Consider the following 9,121-nt stretch of genomic DNA (forward strand, 5'->3'; position numbering starts at 1 on the left):
ACCCCTAGAATCGAAAGGAGTCTATCTCGTAAAAAGAACCGTGGATGGATGTCTGTCAAGGCCTAGACCGAAAACAATGCCCTCAGATGGACGTCTGTTTGATCCATGGAACCCTATCCAAATCAGGGACGTTCGCCCGGGACAACTCGATAAATAGTAACCTCGGATGGATGGGTGACTGGGTTTTTCATCCGAGCACAACCTCTTCTAAGGTTTTCCCACTTTGACAGCCATAACTTCCTTGTTTCTTATCAAAATCCAGCGAGTTGGTTCCGTTGGAAAGCTTGGGTAAGCGGCTTCCAAAGACACCAACAAACTTGCCAGATTCTTGTCGAAACTTCTCCATACGATGAGAATGGGAGAAAAATCCCATCAAAACTCAAATCTATATGCAAATCGAGGATATTAAAATAAAGATACAATCCAAACATGTTTCTTACCTCAGATCGATCTCTCCACTGTGCAAAAAATCCTCCGGCATCTCCAGAGCTTCTCGGCCACCACTTTTTACAATTAAGGTTCTCTCTGGAGAAAAATCAACCTAACATTAATATTTATATTCCAGGTTCCATATTTTAATTTTGGACAAAAATACCCTCTCTTTAAAGTGAATTTACTTATGTTGGGTACTTCACCTAGTGTGACATTCTGGGAAACCTTCCTTTCCTGAAATCCTTAAAGAGCTTCTCTGCAAGTTCAGCTCCATCCTAATAGGGGGATATAGACCAGGGTCAACAGGCAAGCTAGGATTCTGTCCCCCTCTACTCTGCTAAAGAAAAGTATGATGTCAATGTCGGGATCAAACACGAATATTTCTCTTGCAAGTCTCTGAATCCTTGGCTTATCACTTATACCAATACAACCATCTCTCGTCTGTATCTTCCATCACAATAATAATACTGATGATGTTTTCTTTCTATCCTTGCTCTTGATCATACATTTGTTTGCTACCTCTAAATTCTCATGACACAATTATATTTGCCATGTATCCTTACTGTAAATCGTCACGAGTAAAAAACTCGATTCAAACTAAATCCGAATTTTCACCTTTGTCAAGGTGAATTCCAAATTTTCCTTTGTTTCCTCAAAACTAATCTCTGTTATATCAAGAACCCCCTCTATCATCTTAGCATTTAAGCCATCCGCTGTCCACTCATCTAACACAATATGATTTGCTCTACATATGCTATAGGTTCATGCTCATCATGATGCAGTATAGAAGAAGAATACTCTATGGAGTGACCCTTTGTACATGGCTCAGGCTCAAAGTTGTGTTGTCACTCAGTAGTCCCTAACTCAATGCTCTGCTCTGCTTCTATGCAAACCACGACAAATTGCTTATCCATCTCCTAACTATAATCAATTTGATCCTCATCACTCCCAGCCCACCATGCTAGAGACGCATTCCGAGGGACAAAATAGGACGTGTGTGCATGTGATATGCAATGGTGTGGATGCAAGTGATGTAAGAGTGTGCAATTTGGGGAGTCACATCTAATCCCTCAAGTCCTTTAATTAATCTTTTGAAGGTTTGGGTGATTACATTTTATGAACATGGATTATTGTTTTCACTTTTTCCTTTTTGTTCATGAATAGAGCAACACCAAGGTTCATCTTTTCACACAAGATACATTTTGTTCTTTACATTTTCTGATCATGTAGAATTGATTTTCACTTTTTGTTCCCACACAATTAAGCACACAACATCTTTTAGTTCTCGTTTCGGCTTTTTTTTCCTTTGAATTTTTGAGTTTTTGAATTTTTTATGTGTTTTGTTTCACATTTATACCCTTTAATTATAACCTAAATGGCCAAAACTTTTAAAAGTTGTAAAGTTAGGTAATCAATCCCCAGCAGAGTCGCCAATCTGTGGATCCCGTCTGGAGGGTCATCCCCTTTTCCGTGGTCCACGAGGGTGTGTTTTATGATAGCGCTTTTGTCCATTGATTTTAAATATGATCACCTTTCTCGTAAATTTGAGATGAAAACCCCAACTTACGAAAGAAGCCATGACTAGAGTCACTACCTAGATTAGGGATCTAGGACCCATAATTAACTCTGTAAATTTGGTCTACGATTTCGAGTCGGGTAAGTTATCTGATTACAAGAAGGGAAGATGTTAGGCACCCTTCTTGCCTGAGAAATGTCGGTCTTTACTTTTAAAAGCTTTAATTGTTTAAGTTTTAACTAAAAGGGTTAAATGCTTATTTTTATTGAGAGACCTAAATATTACTAATGATTTGGCCTTCACAGTTTAGACTCATGCGGGCCAGGAGTGCATCCTACATGCAACTACATGCCTATTTTTTTGACGTTTTATTGAGATTGATGAGATTTGGTTTGAGTTGGATTAGATTGATTGAATTGTGTGAACTACGTTACATGCTTCTAAGACTAATGCAATGTTCCTATGTTGCATTTTCAGTATATTTGTGAACTTTGGATTCTAAGAGTTCTATTGGGGAACCTAGTGTGTGATTTCTAAGTTTGAGAACCTAAAGCTTTTATGCTTTTGAAATTTAAAATTTTGAATTACTGATTTTCCAATGAATGTAAGTTCTTAGATTCTTTTAGATTTTCGAATTATTTTAGAGTTCCAAACTTGAGCACAAATAATTAAACATACAAACAATTATTCTAATCATGAAAGAAACTGAAACAAACAGCCTAGCATGCGAATTCTAAGAATAACAAGCAAGTAACATATTATTTCTAGCATGAAAAGACAAGAAACTATACTAAACATGTGAGATCATGCAAAAATGACTAAACATGCAATAACAAACAATAGAAGAAAGGGCTTTTGGAAAGGGATTGGAATGGTGACTGGGGAATGGAAAGTATGAAGAAGGGTGTAGGGGAATGAGAATGATGGAGAAAGGTGCAAAAATGTGCGACTGAACTTGGTTTTGCCAAGTTGTCTACGTACCCCGTGGTGGGGATCAAGCCACACGTAGTTCCGTCGGGTCTGAGATTGAAATGAGAGCTTGGATTGGAAACTCGGATTTGGATCTTAGAATTGTACTTTTGGATATTGGAACTTTGAATTGGGTTCAGGTTTCGAGGTTTAACTTGGTTAAATTGAAAGTAGATGTAACCCGGTTTGGGTGAGGGGAGGGTGCAACGCGGTTGTGACTCGGTTTGACTTGTAAGGATGTGACTCGGTGTGACTTGATTTGGCTTGTAGGGATGAGTCAACTCGGTTTAGGTTGGAGTTGGGTTGGATTGAGTTGTCTTGGGTTAAGTCGAGTTGACTTGGATTGACTCGGGTTGAAGTTGGGTTGACTCGGGTTGAGCCCAATTGATTTGAGTTGGGTCCGAGTTGGACCAGGTTGGGTTAGTTGAATTCCTTAGGCAAGTAGAGTCGGACCGGGTGGGTCCGGTTTGGGTTGACTCGGGGTTGTCTCGGGTAGTGCGAATTGGGTTCAAGTGGATCGGGTGTGTGCCAGGCATGTGCAAGTGGGGGAGTATTGGGTATATGCAAGACTAGATGCTGGGTTGTTGTATAGGAAAATGTGGGTGTAGAGAAGCATGCACAGATGTGATGTATGGTTATGCAATCATGGGTTACAAGATGTGGAGGATGAGGTAAGTAGTTGGTCTGATGAAGGATGAGGCTAACTGGGATGACCGAATGAATAATTGGGTATGCGTGGGAGATGGCTTTAATATATGGTGTTGATGGTGAGGATGTGTGGACATGTGTAAGATTATGGGATACATGATGAATGTGATTAGTTTGGAGTGTACTGTTTAGGTTTTGGTGCACAAGACCGAGTAGGCCATGTTACATGGGATTAAGATGCATTCCGTTGGGATAGGTTTAAGTGGATTACGGTAGCCTATGGTGAGTAGGTTATGGTCCGGGTTGAGTCTAGGTTGGGTAGGGTTCCGTCCGGGTTGAACCCGGATTGGGGTTTGGGTTGGACGAGGTTAGGTTCAGGTTGAGTGGGTCAGGTTTAATCATGGCTGTCCGTATGTTGGAATGGGTTTTAGATGGCCTTATGACTAATTTTGGCTATGGGTACATTGCTATGGCATGAGATAAGGGGATGTTGGGTGTATGATATGGTGTATATGGCCATGACATAGGATATGGGTCTAATCTAAGGGCCATGAAACTAATCTAAAAGCTATGGGGTATGGGATGGATGTGAAACTAATGTGATGAGTAGAGAGAGAAAAGAAAAGAAAAAAATGATGATGTATGGTCTGATGGTGGAAATATTAAATGGATGGGGAAAACAATGATGAATGGTGCAAAATGGTGGGGTCTGATGGGTTGGGGAGGGGCGTGAGGTAGGTGCGGATTGGGGTGTAGTGCGGCTAGGTGGACTGGACTAGGGAGGGTTGGACTTGATTTCAGATTCGGGTTGGGAATCGGGCTGGGATTAGGACTCGGGTTCATGTTCGACTTCCGGTTCGGGGTCAGTTTGCGGGTTAGGGATTGCGTGTTGGGATCGGACTAGGTCCTGGATGGACCGATTGGATGGAGCCGAACCGGGTTGAGTTGGGGTTGGACCGAGTGGGTCCGGTTAGAGTTGGGTTGGATCCCGGGTCAGATCGGATTGGGTTGGATTGAATTAGATTGGGTTAGGTTGTGGTTGAGATGGGTTAGGTCCAGGCGAACTCAGGTTGAGTCGGGTCAGACCCGGGTTAGGCGCGGCTAGGTAGGAGAGGCCAGGTTAGGGTGGTGGTTTTGAGTACAATGCGGGTTTGGGGTACAGGTTTTGGGTGTGGATCGAGGTTACGGGTCCGGTTGAGGTACGGCTTAGGGGTGCGGCTTAGGGTGCGGCTTTAGGTTACGGCTTAGGGGTGCGACTTAGGGGTGGGTTGGGGTGCGGTAAGATCGGGTCCGAGTTGGACCAGGTTGGGGGTTAGGGTTGAACCGGGTTGGGGCTGAGTTTCTGTCCGAGTCGGGCCGGGTTGGGGTTCGGGTTGCATCAAGTTGGAAGCGGCTCGGGTTGGTTTGGATTAAATCTGTTGAATGTGCCCAACACATGTACTTTAGGGGACGCATGTGTCACATATACAAAATTATTTTAATAAATGCATACAGCACATGCACATGCACATGCATGAGTTCGTTCATAGGGGGTGATGAGACATAAATACGGCACCGCCCCCCTTTCGCCACGTGTCACACATGCACTACCAGAACCTCGCCATCATGAAGAAAGACATAGGGAAACGGCAAGGCGGCTCAACCACGACACGTGTCGCCTTCTCGTCTCCCAAAAACTCATAATCACAAATTGCGGAAGAGATTATCCTACCAAAGCCACGCGCGCTGTCCGGACAGAGGGACGGCCCAATCCTACTAAGGAAGATTTTCTCTCCATAATGATGAAGAGGCCCACACGCCACCCTTTAAAAGGGAGGCAAGGGAAAGAAGGAGGGAGCTTTTTCTTGACTAACTCCTCACAGAAACAATCGGAAAAAGAGGGAGGACTACGACAGAGGAGGCTGGGAACTTAATCCCACTCTCCCAGTTAGTCCCCTCCGACCCATCCACCCACACGCCCAGAACAGAATCTGTGCCTTGGTCCTGGTAAACCCGGCCAAAAGTCTCTCTCCTCCTTGCTGTCCTTTATATTGATTGGTCGAAGGATCTGACTTTGGGTGTCGAAGTGGTCGTCCGGGACCCACCCCGGACCCCCTGACCCCCTTTGTTTGTGATTGCAGACCTCGCGGAGGCCCTCTATCGACCGCGCGATCGCAGACCCGGATTCAGACGCCATCATATTGGCGCCATCCGTGGGACTCGTCGAGTACTGAACGCCTTATGGCGATGAGAAACCACACCCAACAGCAAGAAATAGGGGTAATGACCAGGAGCCAGGCTCAACGCGCACAAACCCACACCTCAAGCTCCCGGGAGCCCAACTCACCGCTCTCGGGCCAACACCAGCCCTCCTCCAGCACACCGCAGATGGTCCCCACCATGGAAATGTTCAACGAACTCCGCCGAGAACTACTCCAACGCTTGCCCCCGCCGAACGCTCCAGCTCCGGAGAGGCCCCTGACAACGTAGGACCAGACGGAAGCATATGACGAAGGCGACAAGGAACGGCCCGGGGAGCGTCATCCCCGGCAAAAGCGAGCACCGACTCGCCGAACGCTATCCCCGTCGGCGAATAGCCCCTTGCCCCCCGCAGCAAGGGGACACCAGCGAGACAGCGGGAGGCAGGCTACGCTAAGCCGCGCTCCCCCTGTTCGGGCTACTCATTTCTGGGAACCGCCCCCGGTACGGGCGGAAGAAGTAGCAACCTCAGCGCAACCGCCCAGCACCGACCCGATAGCTGACTTGCAGAGGCAAATCCGAGAGGTAAAACTGGAAATGAAAAAGCCCTACGCCCACGACATCCTCGACGAATGGGAGAGGGAAACGGCATCCCCATTCACCTCGGAGGTCTTAAAAACCCCAGCAGAAGCAGGCATAGACCTCTCCCGCTTCGGCCTGTACGATGGAAGCACGGACCCCTTCGAGTTCCTCCAAACCTTCAAAAGGGTAATGACGCTCCGAGGCTCGTCGGACGGGTTCATGTGCAGAGCCTTTGCCTCCCTGTTAAGAAAAACCTCTAACGATAGGTACATGAGATTGGAGCCCGACTCCATCGCATCCTTCCACGAATTCGGGAGAAAGTTCAGCACGAGGTTCGCCAACAACCGCCTCCGCCATGATCCGGCGGACGCCCTCTTAGCCCTCCGATAGGGAAGAAACGAGACCCTAAGAGACTTCATGTTAAAATTCAACGCCGAATTGGCCCAACTTTCTAACATGGACGTCCAAATAGCGGTCGCCACACTAAAGCATGCCACCACCGATCCGAATCTCAAGTTGCATCTCACCCTCAAGCCGCCACGGGACCTACATGAACTTGAATCCAAGGCTGACAAGTTCGTACGGGCAGAAGAAGCCTGCGCCCGAGAGCGGAACCAGCTCGGCCCCGATGAAAGAAAAAACAACGACGGCCGAGCAGAAACAGGCGAGCCGGAACTCCATCCCCGTCTTCGAAAGACTGGGAAGCGCCCCACTAAAGGTTCCCCTCTCCCATGTCCTACTAGCCATCAGGGATCAGGGTCTCCTGACCCCCCCAAGCGAATGGCCACAGACCCAAAGAAGCGTTCCGCTAAAAAATTCTGCGAATTCCACGGGGACACGGCCACGAAACTGACCATTGCTTCCACCTCCGCCTCCAGCTGGAAAAGCTGGCCGAGGAGGGCCACCTGAATCAATATCTCAGGAGCCCTGGCGAAAGCTCGCGCGAAGTCTAGCATCCACCCGACGAGCCCAGAGGCAGGCGTCGGTCACCCGATAGGCGCCGGTCCAGCGGCCGCCGCCGATCCACTAGCCGCCACCGATCCCCGAGCAGGCATCGCTCCCAAAGCAAACGTCGATCCCGTAGCAGGCGCGACACACACCGCCACCAGCGCCCCCGGAAAGACGAGCTCCCCGACCAACCGCAGGCCTACGAACAGCCGCCTACCATCATAGGAAAAATCAATATCATCGAGGGAGGACCGATAGCGGGAGGACCGACAACAGCTGGTCGGTGGGCATATGCAGAGCGGGTGTTCTCCATGGATATGCCTTCCAAAAAGGCCCGAACGGATCCGCCCCGACAAGACCAGATCATTACTATTTCCAATGAAGACCTCGACGGGCTACAGGTCCCGCACGTTCACTTATAGCGCCATCATTGGGCGCCCAGCTCTAAGAGATTTGTGGGCAGTGGTCTCCACCCCCCACCTCAAGATGAAATTCCCCACTCCAACCGGAGTAGGGGAGGTCCGGGGGCAGCAGATGATTGCACGCCAGTGCTACGCAGCGAGCCTAAGAGGAACCAATGCTCCGGCCGAAAACTTCACAATCGGTAGTGAAGACCCCCGGCAGCGGGCCCGCACAATCAGAGGAGAACCCGCCGAGGAGGTAGACTCCATCCCCATAGCCGAAGATCAGCCAGACAGACAAGTCCGGATAAGTTCGCTACTGAAAGGCCCCCTGCGAGACCAGATGATCACCTTCCTCTGAGCAAACAAAGACATGTTCGCATGGTCCGCCAAGGACATGCCCGGGATACCTAAGGAGTTGGCCGTTCACAAGTTAAACGTGAACCCAGCCCTTAAACCCGTCCGGCAAAAAAAGAGGAACTTCGCGGTAGAACGTGAAACCCACATAAAGGTCGAAGTGGAGAAGCTGCTACAAGCCGGGTTCATTAGAGAAATCCGATACCCTGAGTGGCTGTCTAACGTCGTCATGGTAAAAAAAGCTAGTGGAGGCTGGCGGGCCTGTATAGACTTCACAGACCTAAACCGGGCCTGCCCAATGGACCCCTACCGCCTCCCGCGCATAGACCAACTCATCGATGCCACATCCGGACACGAACTCCTCACCTTCTTAGATGCATTCTCGGGTTACAATCAGGTGAAAATGCACGAGCCAGACATCCCAAAAACAACGTTCATTACCGATCAGGGCGTCTACTGTTACACTGTCATGCCCTTTGGGTTAAAAAACGCGGGCGCCACCTACCAGCGGCTCATAAATAAGCTATTCCGGGCCCAAATCGGAAGAAACATAGAAGTGTATGTACACGACATGTTGGTGAAAAGTCTAGAAGCCTCCAAGCACATCTCCGACCTTCAGGAAACTTTCAACACTCTGCGGCGAGCCCGGATGAAGCTGAACCCCGCCAAATGCGCCTTCGGAGTAACTTCTGGAAAGTTCTTAGGGTTCATGGTTAGCCAGAGAGGGATCGAGGCCAACCCTGAAAAGATCCAGGCCATCCTAGACATGGAACCCCCGACGACAGCGGTAGAAGTACAAAGGCTCGCGGGTCGAATCACGGCCCTCGGCCGATTCATGCCAAAGTCGGCGGAGAAATGCCAACCCTTCTTCAAACAACTGAAAAATATACAAGAATTCGAGTGGACACCGGCCTGCCAAGAAGCATTCGACGCCCTGAACCAATACCTGCAGACACCACCCGTACTCGCCAAACCCGAGCCGGGGGAGGAACTATTTCTGTACCTCGCCATCAGCCCCACAGCGGTGAGTGCGGTATTGGCCACGCAAAGCGACAAGAGGGAACATCCGGTGTACTACGTGAGCAAGACT

This window comes from Tasmannia lanceolata, unplaced genomic scaffold, assembly GCF_043159265.1.
Source record: "Tasmannia lanceolata isolate RefF3 unplaced genomic scaffold, GAP_Taslan_0.1 ptg000012l, whole genome shotgun sequence".
Taxonomy (NCBI): domain Eukaryota; kingdom Viridiplantae; phylum Streptophyta; class Magnoliopsida; order Canellales; family Winteraceae; genus Tasmannia; species Tasmannia lanceolata.